The sequence below is a fragment of the Cucumis melo genome, chromosome 11 (genome assembly GCF_025177605.1).
Source record: "Cucumis melo cultivar AY chromosome 11, USDA_Cmelo_AY_1.0, whole genome shotgun sequence".
NCBI classification, from domain to species: Eukaryota; Viridiplantae; Streptophyta; class Magnoliopsida; order Cucurbitales; family Cucurbitaceae; genus Cucumis; species Cucumis melo.
In genome coordinates this window covers 922,025-937,286 of record NC_066867.1, presented here as the reverse complement: position 1 = coordinate 937,286, position 15,262 = coordinate 922,025, and positions in this window count along the sequence as shown.

The window sequence follows — 15,262 nt, the reverse complement described above, 5'->3', positions numbered from 1 at the left end:
TAGACATTTATCATCCATCACTAAAATAGACACTTCAACTCAAGGTCTCAATCAAATTTATCAAAAATGGTTTGGTAATGTCTCATTCTCTTCTAGTTTTTGACAATCCAAAGCCGACGATTCCTTGCACGTATGAGGAACTAGTTCCAAAGACGATACTCTTTTAGTGATAGACAATAAACAATATTTACAAACATTTTCAATAGTCTTATCATTTAAATAATTACTTTACGATAATAATACTCCTACAAATATGTTTTCAAAATCTAAAATGAAAACGTTATTACAGTAATGTAAGAAGAAAAGATTTTCAAAAAAATGAACAATAAACAAAGCAATGAAGTATGCTTTAGGATTGATTGAAAATAGAGACTAAAATTGAATATAATTTTTTAAAAAATAGGGAGTAGTAATTAAAATGATATTTTGTATATTAATATATGAAAGGGTTTTGTTATTAGATGGAGTATACATATACATGTATGTACTCAAAAACTCAAAACTGTTGATGACATTAATGCATGGGCAACAATATCCCCTAAACTGCGGCTGATGCTACTTTGCAAATCTTCGTACGGTATTTATATGGTACAAATTATTGTACCCAAAAAGAAAGAATTGACATTGATTTATACTTTATTGCTATTACCTTTCATTCTCTCTAAACATTCAACAATAGTTATCTTCTTTGTATTTGAATATATATCTTTTTTCTTTCAACAAAGTAAATATCAGATTCGTATATAGTTAACCTATTTGGTGTTCCACTATATATGTATTTAATTAACCAATTTAATTAACGTTTGTGCGAATGATTTCTATTATAACCAACATGCAGTTTCACCTTTATTTTATTATTAGAAAAGTGTGTTCTAATTTGAAAAATTAAAGAGCATGTAAGAGTTTTTAAATATATTGTTTAGTTGAGGATTTGAAGTTTTAATTTATTGGTTGAGAGACCATACTTTTTTTTTTTTTTTGTTAATTAAGTTATGATTTATGTGAATTATAAGGAGTAATAATACTAAATAATTAAAAAAGTTTTTGTATAACTGCCTACTAAATTCCTAAATTTTACTTTGATAAATATTTTATGGATTATTTTGGTAGTGTGATAGAAGATGAGAGTAAAGAAATCAGAGAGTAATTTTAATTACTAACACATTGGAGAAAATTGTGGGTTTTGTATTTTTGCATGGGATTGATTAATTGAGCTTGTGAAAGTCAGTTCTTAACTAAGAGAGTAGTTGAATTGGTGAAGTTAATTCCTTGGTTCCCTCTCCCTTTAGGTTAAAATTAAAGTTGACATGGTATGCTTAGGATATTGCATAAATTATCCCAATAACATTAATCACATATAATGCATGCATGTGTGTGGGTAGGAACCAATTTTAACACTATGCAAATCATAAGTTTTTGAAGTCAAATTTTAGGTCAAGAGAAAACAAAGCTAATCTTCGTACAAATTATGGTAACAATGTTAAATTTGTAATTTAGGAAAAAATAAAACTTGTTGAACAAATAAAAAAAATCATCTAATACCTGAATTAGTAAGAGAACTTTAGAGTATAAAATAAATATAAACTTTTAGTTACCTTCTTTTGTGCTCTTACCACATATTTTTAGAGTTTTTTGGTTGATGTTTTTTTTTCTCTTAATCCTTTTCTAGAATGAGAATCCTATATTCCTCATTGACTTATAACTTCTCTAGGGTTAACCTTGACTTAGGCTATAGGGTTAAGCGATGAAATATGGGTTTTCTTTGGGCTCGACCTAAACTTAAGCTAGGTTCGAGCAAGCTGTGAGGTCTTTCCTTAGGATTAGATCGGTTTATTAGGCTTTAAACTTTATAATTCAATTCATGTGATAAATCATTAAACTAATCCATAAATAGTCTAATGGTCTTTCAATCAATGAAGGTAATTTCAAGTCATTTCTCTCTTATATCTTACATTTGCACACTTTTTTTCTCTAAACTTTAAGTTTGCCTGTCAATCTCCCTTTATTATGATATCAAGCGGGAATGGTCGAGCGCGCCTCCTGACCCAAACGTATCTTTCTTTTTGAAAATCCAATCTCCCTTTTTTATTGCTTTCCTTAAATAAATTTACGTTTGAGAAATTATACATAAGATCCATGTGGTTTGACCTAATCTTGTTGTTAATACACGACTCCAATTTCAATGGTCATATATTAGTATAATGTAATTGTATTTAATCAATTGAAGGTCTCAACAACTATATGTTTATTAAACATTTGGGTGTATATGCATTTTATAAAGTAAAAAACTTTATTTTATTATCGTAACACTTAGTCTAAGAAGCAAAGTGTAGTGAATACAACTATATCAAATACAAACGAAAAGGATCTTGAGGATATGGAAATAAAATTGATGGTGAAGAAATGCTTAAAATAATTAAAAGTTGCTACCTATAAGAATTTGCATTTTCATTTTTAACCTAATCAATGAAACTCCAAACCTAATTATGCTTTATTCGAAGCAACTCTATGATAGTGGGTGACTCCCATGAAATCCTAGAAAGCAAATAAGTAATTAAAGATAAAAACATAGTTGAAAAGATCCATGTCGGTCTAATTTTGAGAATAATTTTCACTCGGCAAGTAAGAACGACATCATAAGATTATAAGAAATGCATGAAAATGTTAGAACCATCAGATGTCAAATCCTAAACTTAGAGGATTACGATTTGTTTTGATGGAAACTACAAACTCATAACCTAAGCAATTCTAAAGATGTATGGCAACAAACTAACAATTGAAAACAAGTTTAGAGAAAAAAGAAGTTAGTAGAGAGACATAGATAGTATAGGGAGCAGTGTAGGGGAATGGGATGCCACATGGAAACTACAATCCGCGTCTTACAAATGGAGGTGTGAAATGAATCAAATTCAAGAAAACAAAGGCACGTGAAAAGGGCAATAATTGAACTGCCAAACAACAGGGTTTAAGTAAAGTGAGAGAGAAAAAGAAAAGGGTTTGTGTGTGTGTGTGTGGGGGGGGGGGGGGGGGGGGTATGTGTGTGGATGGGGGAGCTTGGGGGTGAAATGGATTCCTTCATATCTGCTGTCTCTGCCCCCACCATCACCATCTTTATTTAGAGACAATGGCAATATCTGCAGATATTTCTAACCCACTCTTTTCTATCTTTTCAATCATTCATTCCTCAAACCCTAACTCTCTTGATCTCCTTTTTAAATCTAAACCATTTATCCCAGTCGGCAACATCTTTGTTTCTTGTTATGTTTCCACCAGTTCTTAGGTTAAATTATAAGTTTGTTAGGAGAAACTAGAATTTAGTTCCCCATAATTTGGTGAAAGTTAAAATTTAGTTTCTATAGTTTTAAAAGTTAAAACTTAGTCTTTGCAGTTTGATAAAATTACTTTAAACGTAATGCTTATGATTTGATACAACTTTCATACACAAACATTTCATACTCTAAGAATTATTTATGAGAAAAGGATTATCGAACCCACGTGAACCAATTTCAAGTTATATATATATATATATAAATTGTATGGACTAAATTCAAATGTTATCAAAGACTAAAATGATATGTTTGAATATTTAATTAATGACGAGAGAATAGATATTCCTATGCAATCCATTTCCAATTTTTGTTAGGAATTTGCAAGGAGAAAGTAGCAGTTTAGGATATAATATTGCAAATACATCACATCCACTTTTTTATTCTTTTGCATAATATGACATTTTTTCTTTCAAATCATGTTCTCAATTTTCTTTATTAATTATTCTCAAAATATTACTCATAATGAACTCTCATCCTCTTCCTTATTTTCCTCCTACCTATCCCATCACAAAAGGATTATATAGGTGCAATAATCTTGATCCCAAAAAGAAATTTTCAATATTCAAATTTTGTATCAATCACATCATTGATATCTTCACTAAACTAACAAAAGTATGGACTTTCATGTATATAATAACCAAAGTGTATTGGCAATTAAGTTAATATATATATTCAACATCAAAGTGATAGTTTATCAATTACAAATTTGATATACTTAAAAGGAAATATATCAAAGAATCATGGACACTTTGTTTTATAAGCATCATATTCTAAATACATTGACAATAATAAGATATAAAACATAAATATATTGTAACAGATAGATCAATCGATACATGCTTGAATTAAAACATGTTTATATCAATAGTATATCTGACAATACATCAATAGATATCTAAAGCATATCAATAGTATACTAGTAGTATGCCATGCATATCAATCAACTTTCAAATTATCAATAATATATCAGTAACTTTCAGGTCTATATATCAAAAAAGTACACATCAACAAAATACTAGAACACATCAAATGTTCTCTTTTATAAATATCAACAGTATCCATACATATCATAAATAAATTAGCTTCTAAGTATATAAATAGTGTATTATATCAACAATATATCAATAAATATCAAACATATAACTCTAAAGAATGTCAATAGTATCACTAGTATATCATCTATATAGTATATCAGTAATAGGCCCCTAATTAAATAACTTTAAAAAATATCAATTGTATACCACATATCAATCTAATTTTTAGTATTTTGATATATAATAATCAATAATATATCAATATATTAATATACCAAATGATATTAGTATATCAACAATATATTATACGTATAAATCAAAACATAACAAAGGTATATCAGATATCAAACCTATTTAAAAAATAACAATAGTTCATCAATGATATATAACACATATCAATCACTTTTAAAGAATGTTAATAGTATTATCATCAATATATATCTATCAATAAACTTTTCAAGAATATCAATAGTACATCAGTATTATACAAGATATTAAGCAACTTTTAAGTTTATCAAAAGTATAGCAACCATACATTAGAGTACATATCAAACAACTTTCAAGAATATCAATATTATATTCATATCAATCAATTTTTAAGTGTATCAATGGTATATCGAACAAATTTTTTATTAATAATAATGATCTATAGTATGTCACATATCAATCAATATATAGGTAGTATTTTAGATATCAAAGAAAGTTTTGGGCTGGGCCTTGCTTTTCTCCACTTTTGCAAAACACCAAATGTTTGGTGATATACATATTGGGGGCCTAATTTTTCTAATGTATTTTGCTCTTTTTGCAAGGAGCCCAAATTTATTTGTTACGTTTTAGAATTGTACCTTAGGTATTAAATCAATTGTTTTAAAGAAGATTAACCCATAAAAAAGGTCACAATTGCTAATAGTTGTTTTCAAAAAAAAAAAAATTCATTCTACATGGCGGCTTTGATTTTTTTTTTTTCTAATATATAGTTTTTTATTTATATAGCTAGCAAATGTAAATATAGCAATCTGATCTAAATTATCGGTGGATATAACATAATGCAAGAAATTTTATAAATACTGAAAGTTTTTGATCTAGCTTTTAGAGTTCTATCAATGACATATCATATCATTCGTAGGAGTCTATCAACAACAGAGTCTCACTAATGAGTCTATTAGAGAATTGGTTTATCAACGTTGGATTTCACAATATTTGTCATTCTTTAAAAATGTTGCTATACACTTAATTGTTTGAAATTCTTTTCAAAACATAGCAAAATAATCTAAAATATTTACAAACATAACAAAAACTCAATATCGTTGTCTATAGACACGTGCTCCAGTTTTCACATGGTGTGTAAGAGTTATGGTTGTGACATAAAATATGAGCACTAATATACCTTTGTTTATTTGCACACTTTAGGCACCTATTCGTTTGTTCTTAAAATATAATTTGATCTGTGAATTTCAAGTGGTCAATAGTGTTAAGAGTGAGCTTAACTCAACGATAATTGACATAACTTTCTGTTTTAAAGATGTGTAGTTCGTGATCCTGATCCATAATTAATTTTAGGGGTCTATTCTCTCAACAATTTGGAGATTGGAGTAATCACGTGAGACTGTGGGTTCAATCTTTATTGTTGCCAAATCTATTGATTGCACTTTGAGAAAGTTTGGAGTGCAATCTCTAGATTGAAATAGATATATTTTCATGCCTTGTTTTTTTTGGACAAAGTTTTACTTATTTAAATCAAATCTTATTAAATTGTATGAATAATATAATTGAATTTTGGGCTATACCAATAGAGCATCCAATACCAAAATATTAAAATCAAAACCAAAATACTAAGATCAAAACCAACCATATACAATAGGCAAATTTCTTGTACATGTGAATTATCTTTGCATTATTACTTGTGGACAACTAGAATAACCTCATTAACATTTACACTAAATTTCACTACCATCACTATATCCATCTTTTTCTCCTCCACGTTATATACCATCTCATCTACTCATTTCAATCGATGTTTCGAAAATCTTAGTCGAATGACCAAATCATTCGGCAATGTTCTCACTTGCATAAACTATATCACCTATGGGTGTGGATCTCTCATTGAATCGAGATGAAAATGCTTTACCATACATACAAAAAATTCTATTAAATAATTAAAAGAAAAATTATTTTAAATGACAAAACATAAGAATATATTTACAAATATAGTAAAAGATCAAAATTTATTTTGATTTATCTCGATCCATCAGAGCAAGAGACTGTGATAATTTTTTTATATTTTCGTTTATTTTATTATATACGAAAATTAAATATACTAATTAAAATGATAAAATCTTAATTTTGAAATAAAGAGATGGGTAAGATTTTCTTTTTAACCCCACATTTTGAAGGATGCACTAACATAAGATTTAGATTTAGTAGTGAGACTAAAACAATTGAATGCCCATATTTCAATAATTTTTTTTCTAAAAAAAGGTCAAATAGAAATCATGCAAAATAATATTAATATATATATATAACACAATGTAAAAAAAATTATACATACAAAAAAATTTAGATTTAATTGTATGACTATCCTATGATTTACAATATTACGTATGGAAGTCTACCACCGACAAGATTCTATCATCGTAAAATTTGTAATTATTTAAAAATACTGTTATATATACTAAATTATTAACCTTAAAAAAAATGCTATCTATTACAATATTATCCTTTCTCGTAAATAGAGGGTTGTTCCCCCAACTTTTAGAAGGTAAGTCTTGGACGTAAGGGTCAATCTCCACCATAGAATTATTATACTAAAAGAAATCATCGTGATGTTTGGCTTTGACTAAACGTTACGAAGCCAACTGCTACAATTGTATAAAAAATGGATTGCTTGAAGAATAATAATTGTCGCCACGTGTCCGAAACGATGTGGAGCGACCGACATCTTTAAAATGGGTTAGTTTTTAAAATAAAAAAGGAGTCGCCATCATCTTTTTTACGGTGTGATTGGACATCGATATATAGTAAAAACCTTTTATAAAATCATTAAAAAATAGTCTGCGAAAACTAGAGTTGAGTTCGGGAGTCATTTGTGTATGAGGAAGGTGTTAGTACTCCACAACACCTGTTTCGAAAACATTGGCCAAATTTCAAATCTTGAATTGAAAATATTCTTTAATTTCTTTAAAAATTAATGTATTATTTTACCCCTTATCACTCCAATATTTGAAGCAATGATCTCATAAAATAAATGGAAGAAAACATTCTATCAATTAGACTATGTTGAAGAAAATCTTCTCACATCAAGAAAGTGAGAAATTAGTACAATTTCTCAAAATCTATCATAGGAATAGCCTTCTAATAAAGATATATTTTTAAAACATTAATTAAAATTATTTTTTCTTGGGATCAAATCTTGTACTCTCAAAGATATGATTCCTTACCTCATGAATTCTAGGAAATCAGACTCCCAAATTTCTTAGATTTCGTCGTAGGATTTTGTTTAGGAAAAACAATATAAGTTATTAGAAAAGATAGATTAAGAAACCTTATAAAATCATAAATTAAATTTTGAACGTTTGAAAAATATAAAAAATTGTAACTTTAAAATAAAAAAATTCTAAATGATTAAAAAAAAAGTTTTGTGAAATGTTTTAAAACTTGGATAATTTTAAGTTAGAAAGATTTTAAAACATTGAGAATTTTAATTACAAAGTGTTGAAAATTTTAAATAGGAAATAAAATGAGGCTTATAAAGTAGAAATAAACAAGAGTAAAGAAACATCATAATAAATTATGCAAACATAAAATAACATATTGAGATTTTAATAAAATCATATTGGAGATCGATCTCGGACTTCTAAAAAATTGATTTTCTCAGCTCAAGAATTTTAAGAAATTGGACTCCCAAATTTCCTAGATTCCATCGTCGGATTCTTTTAAAAGAAAAAATAATTTAAAATGTTAACAAACTTAAAAATTATTAGTAACATATTAAACTGACCACAAAAGAGAGGAAAAACAAAGTATTAAATAACATATAAAAGGCAAGAACATATTAAAGAAGTAATAATCGAGATGAGAAAAATATTAAAGAAGTGATAATCCAGATGAGAAAATAATAATGAAGCAATAATAAATGCTATAAAAAGAAAAAAAGAATTAAATAAATAAAAAAGCTAATTATATATAAAAAATGTAAAAAAACAATATATAGAAAATAAAATTTAAGAATAAATTAATAAAGAAAAGACATAATAATAAATAAAAAATAGATAACAGGTATGAAAAATTATGTAATAATTAAAAATATTATAAAAGAGAAGCCCACAAGATAATAAATAAATAATTATAAGAAAAATAAAAGTAGAGAAATAAGAACAATAATAATAAGTAAATTAATATTTAATCATTTAGTTTTTCTTTTTCTTTTTCTCCTTTTTTTTATATTTTTAGGAAAGATCGAAGAAAGATAAATAAAATAATTAAAATAGTAAGAATAATGAAAAATAAAGAACCTCGAAGGAAAATAAACAAAATAACAAGAGGAAGAAGAGGAAAAAGAAAAGAAAGAAAAGTTGAAATCTCGACACACTAAACTCATTTATTGTTGAGGTGTAGATCATTAGGACCCAAACCCTACCATACACCTCTAATTAAGTTCAAGTTTTTTTGTGTGTTGGCTTGACATTGAAAGGAGAAAGATGAAGATTTAAGGGTTGCTAGAAGAGAAGATAAAATAGATGTTGTATAGATTTTTTTTGTTTTTTTAGAAGGTATGAAGGTTAAAAGAAGTAGGGGGTATGGAAGTTAGAGATTTAGACGAAGAAGAGAGGATGTGAAGGTAGTAAAAATTTCTAGGTTTTTTTTGTGTGTGACCTTTTCTCTATGTTGTGTTGTGTGTATGAAGAAGAAGAGATTATTTATAGCTAAAATCATTTCTTCAAATGGCTAAAAATTTAAAATGGTGGGATTTATTACATTTGAAAATAATACCAACTTTAGCATTCATATCAAAATGGCATGGAGCCTTTAGCAACCAAAATCAAATTAAAAAAAGTTACCATCTTTGGTATTTATCCCCTACCTTAGTTACCCTAACTAAATGGTTTAATTAATTTAACCAAAGTAGTTAAATAACATTTTTTTTAGAAAAAGGTAGTTAATCACAAAATTAAAATTAAAACAAATCAAATTATAGTAAAAATTAATCTAACAATCAAATTGATTTTAAATAATATCGGATAAAATCACGTGTCTCCAATAATAATTGAGAAAAAGTGATGATTAACGTGGGGAAAATATTGACCATAAAACTCAAAAAAAATAAATGAGTATTGTCAGCTCTCAAATTTGAATTGTGATCACACACAGCTTGTTTGATAAAATATCACAATCAAAATTAAATTTGAGAATATCCAATTGACATGTCTAATTGATCAGGTGGATTTCATGGTTCAAATCTTGACCATATGATTAAACTGCACAGTACTATAATAAACGAGTCATAGTTAGTGACAAAACTGGATTGAATAATAGAGAACATGTAAATTTCTCAATCAAGCATGAGGATAATCAATTAGAGATATGAAAGATTTTTTTTTCTAATGTTGTTTAGAAAATAAATTGGCGGAAAAATTACAAAGTTAAATAAAGATGAGATAGATATATGAATAAATCCTAGCTTGGGTTGGTACAAAAATTTCTCTACTCAATGTACTTGTTTATCGAATTCTTATTACCAAATTTAAGATTTTGCAAATGCCTAACCAAACGAATTGGAAAAGACAATTAACTAATTTGTCCTAATTAACTAACTAGTCCAATAAGAATCAATAGAAAACAATATGCAAATTCAAATTGTCTTAGTCGTATTAAGATCTAAGGAAACGTTAGGTTGAATATTTAATATTAGGTAAAACTATGATTAAATATCAAATCAATTCATCCTAGATTGGTTAGAACAATACAATAGTTTACAAGCTAACCCTAACTTATACTTCTAGTGATTGACATATGATTATATGTTACGTCTAACGATCAAAAGCATCAATTATAAAATTCCCAAGGATTTGATAATATAATAGTAATCTACTAAGAACATAATTGAGAATTAAGATGAATGTTCGATTCAAAATCTCAGAAGTAACATCAAACTAGAGAAAAATTCTAAGCTAGAAATAGTTACTTTAGAACGTAATACACATATAGATAAATGGGGATGGTGGGTTTGATACTTCCCAAGGACCAAAAATAGAAGAGAAGTAGAGTGAAAAGTCCGAAAATATATTTGTATAAATGTCAGAATGTCGTGACGATTGGAAGCAGTACCGAGACACTATGAAAAAAATGTGTGCATGAGAAAAAATCAGAGCGCCACGATGCTCTGCATATTGTGGAGAAAAGACGGTTTCTATCTTTGAGTGTCGGGCTAGGAGCCTGACGAATGTCAATAATCTGTTCTCAGGTGCAAAATGGTCATGTTTCTACCTTTGTTTTTGTTTCGTTTTAGCTCCATTTCATCAATAATAATCAATATCAAATAGCAATCAAACAATAATAGTGAAACAACAATTAAACAACACGGAGTATATTATTGATATCATATCCTAATCGGATGCACTCACACATTTAATTTTAATTGTGAGGATATTTTTGTCATTAGACTATTTCAATCCAATTAGATTAGTTAATTTTGTTTCTTGCCAACTTCAAATTGTGGATGAGATTTTGCCAAAGTGGGAGATCTACCCAAAAATGAAAAGCTAACAGAAAAGGAAATAGTGGTGGGTACCCAACTTTTCTTTTCTTTTTCCTTCTTTGTCTTTCAGTGAATATACAATCATTTATATCGTGTTTAAAATAACTTTGACGTCGATGAAAATAGTTACTCCATCTTATCGAAATTTTGATGAAAACGTCGTTAGAATATCGATTTCAATGCATGTCTGGAAAAATTATAAAAAAAGTTAAAAGAAAATTAAAATTAGTAAATAAACATTTTATTATTTTTAAATAAGTAAATATGTCTTAACTTATATAGGTAGTATATATTTTGATGTTTATCGTTTGAAATATACTCTAGCGGGTCACATAATTTTGAAATGTAATCAGAATTAGCACACTTTAGCTTTATAATAAGAATGCACTTGTAGTGTAACGTCCCAAAAATTAAGATAATTTTTGTAACGACCCAACTCCTTATACTGAATCGAAGTCATTACTCAATATAGAACAAGTGGTTTAAGTCATAAAATTTTATTAAGAGCATACGGTTCAAGAAATTCATTTATAAAAGCATAAACAAGGTAGTCGTGCAAAAATGTAAAAACGTTCTGAAATCCTACTCGGGCCCTATCTACATAAAAGATAGTGAAAAATAAAAAAATACTCAAACTCAAATGCTAAAATCTGAAATAAGAAATAAGCGGAAGCGGTAGTCCCTATGGCCCTCCTCGGTCTCACTTCGGGTCGCTCGCCAGTTTGCCCTTGCCCTTGCCTCGTCCTCTACCTGAAAACATAAAATGGAGAGAATGAGTATAAAAATACTCAGTAAGGGACCCACTACTAGTCCCACTAGGTGCCTGTTAACTTCCTGTTAGAGTCCTGATAACTGGTACCCAATCTCTGGCACGTTCCCGAACACGTGCAATCATGCGCTCCCGTAGGAACGTAACTCTGGTCTTCGGTGCCCGGGGACACCTAGGACAGTCGGGATGCGAGGACCCCGTCGAGTCACTCGAGTCATGTCTATATCATGCTAGACTGGCGTCCCGTCGGACCACACAGTCCTCAATAGGTGGTGATCCCGAAGGACACCCATGCAGGTACGACTCTAACAGAATCAAGCTAACAGGTACCCTAATTGCAGTATACATACACATGGCATCAGCATATAACATGTCACATAATCATTTCTACATTCTCCGTCCCGACATTCGTCGTAAGCATAATGGATCTTGCCACACATAACAGGCTATAGCACAACTATATCGTCATTTGCATCATACTAGCGTTTATTTCAGGCATCATACTGTCAAATCCTCAATATGCAACATAGGGCATACACAGTCTCATACTTCAAACATGAAACTAGTAGTAGAATCTCTTACCTGGAGATTCACTCGACGAGTCCTAACCGCAAGACACGTGTGCTTTCCAAGCAACGGGATCCTAAATATTTAATAACGCCAAAGTTCGTAAATAAGTCACCAACGGCTAACGGTTAAAACTCGGTTGAAATAACTTACCCCAGAAAAGGTTGCAGTGGTTGAGCCCCTACTGAAGAAAATCTCCCGCTGCAGCAGTTACTCGGTCCAAGACGTTCCTTAGGAAAAATAATTTAATTTAGTCCAAATTAAATTATTTAGCGCCCAAAACATTGGGTCGTATTGGGGAAATGCCCAAAATAAATACTTAATTTACCAAAAATAGGTGGGAGGAGCCAAAATAAGCTTGGCGGCTCGGCTGGAAAATAGGGCAGGAACCGGCTCGGCTTGGAGGCTGGAGATCGGCTCGGCTCGCGGTGCAGACAGGCGCGGCTCAGCTTGGACAGGAACTACGCGTGCGGCTCGGCTTGCAACAGGAGGGAGACGCGGCTCGGCTACGCAGAAGCGCGCGGCGCGGCTCACACGCGGGTGCACGCGGGCGCGGGTCGGTTTCCGGAATACGGCGCGCGTTGGCTCGGGTCGCGGAGCGGGTCTTCGGTCGGGTCTGATCTTCGCGCAGAGTGACGCTGACTTCCGGACTCGGGTTGCGCGACGGGTTGCGGTGGTCCGGCTTAAATGCGGCTTCGCTCGGCGGCTGCGGACGGGGGCTGCTCGGCGTCGAAACGAAGCGACGCGATTCGGCTTCGGCTGGCCGCCACGATTCGGCTTGCAGACGCGATGGGCTTCGGCTTCGGCTTGCGACTCCCGACTGAAGGCGGCTTCGATCCTTGGCGTGCGGCGGCTTCGATCCTTGGCGCGCGGCGGCTCGACGTGGACCGATCTTCGACGCTGCTGGGAGACCGGCGTGGTGACCTACGGCGGTTGACTAGCGGCGGCGGCGGCGGCGGCGGCGGGGGAGATTGGGATTTAGGGTTTTCTTCTTTTTTTTTTTTTTTCACTTCTTGGGGAAGAGGTGAACTACACGCTTTCCAAAGCCCCCTTTTATAAAAGAATTAATACTAAATAAAAAACATAAATATTATTTCTTTTATCCCCCCTTTTTTTTTTCTTCCTACTTTAGTCCAAATAACAACCAACTTAACAAATTAAATCACCCACAAAAATCTCTAAATCTTCATTAATCACAAGTAAAAATTTCCTCAATTCGAAAGAAATTTCAAGAATTTTACTCTTAAGACGATAAAAAGGGAAGACAAATTTGGCGGGGCGTTACAATCTCCCCTCCTTAGAAAACTGCGAAGCTTCTTGACCTCTCTTGCCAAGACCTCGACAGGCTGCTCCTCGTAGCTCAAGTTCTCGCTAAACTGTAGTGGCTCGAAGTCCACCACGTGTGTTGGGTCTGCGACATATTTCCTCAGCATGGAGATATGAAATACGTCGTGCACTGCAGCAAGGGATGGGGGTAGCGCCAAGCGATAAGCCACGGGGCCAATCCGCTCCAGTATCTCGAACGGCCCTACGAAGCGTGGACTCAGCTTCCCCTTCTTCGCGAACCTCAGAACACCCTTCATGGGTGCAACCTTCAGAAAGACCATATCTCCTACTTCGAACTCGAGATCCTTACGTCGTACATCAGCATAACTCTTCTGTCTGCTCTGTGCTGTCAGCATACGAGCTCGGATCTTCTGTATGGCTGCGTTGGTCGTCTGCACTAATTCGGGGCCTAGCATCCTCTGCTCTCCAACCTCGCCCCAGCAGACAGGGGATCTACAGCACTTGCCATACAGAGCCTCGAACGGTGCCATACCGATAGTAGCCTGGTAGCTGTTGTTATAGGCAAACTCCATCAGATGCAGATGGGAGTCCCAACTTCCTGAAAACTCTAATACGCAGGCTCGCAGCATGTCTTCTAAAATCTGGTTCAATCTCTCTGTCTGACCATCAGTCTGAGGGTGGAATGCCGTGCTGAAGTCCAACCTCGTACCTAATGCAAGTTGAAGTCCTTTCCAGAACTTCGATGTGAAACGGGCGTCTCTGTCTGAAATGATGGATACGGGTACTCCATGTAGTCTCACAATCTCTGTCATATATAGCTGCCCCCACTTACTGGCAGTGTAAGTGGATTTCCCTGGCACGAAATGGGCCGACTTCGTGAGTCTGTCGACCACGACCCAGATCACCGTGTAGCCCCTTAGGGTCTTGGGCAGTCCCGTAATAAAATCCATCGACACACTCTCCCACTTCCACCCTGGCACACTCAAGGGTTGCAACAACCCTGCTGGATGCTGCCTAGGTGCCTTCACCTGCTGGCACACCAAGCATCTACTGACAAATTCTGCCACATCCCTCTTCATGCCCCTCCACCAATAGACACTCCTTAAGTCCTGGTACATCTTCGTACTCCCAGGGTGCATGGTAAACGGGGAACTGTGAGCCTCAGTCAAAAGCTCCGTCTTAACTGCGCTGTCTTCCGGCACACAGAGGCGTCCTTCAAACATAAGGCCATCGTCAGAGGATATGGAGAAGCCTTCACCTTGCTCTGTCTCTACCACGCGACGCTTCTCTGCCAGATAAGGATCATTCAGCTGAGCAGCAATGATCTTTTGCCTCAAGGTTGGCTGGACTGTCAACTGAGCCAACTGTGCGGTAACCTCACCTACTGAGACTGCAATCTCTGCCCTCTCAAAGTCCCTGAGTAAGGGGGTCTGCTTGGTGATTAGCGCTGCTGAATGTGCAACTTTCCTACTTAGCGCATCAGCCACTACATTCGCTTTACCTGGGTGGTATAGGATCTCGC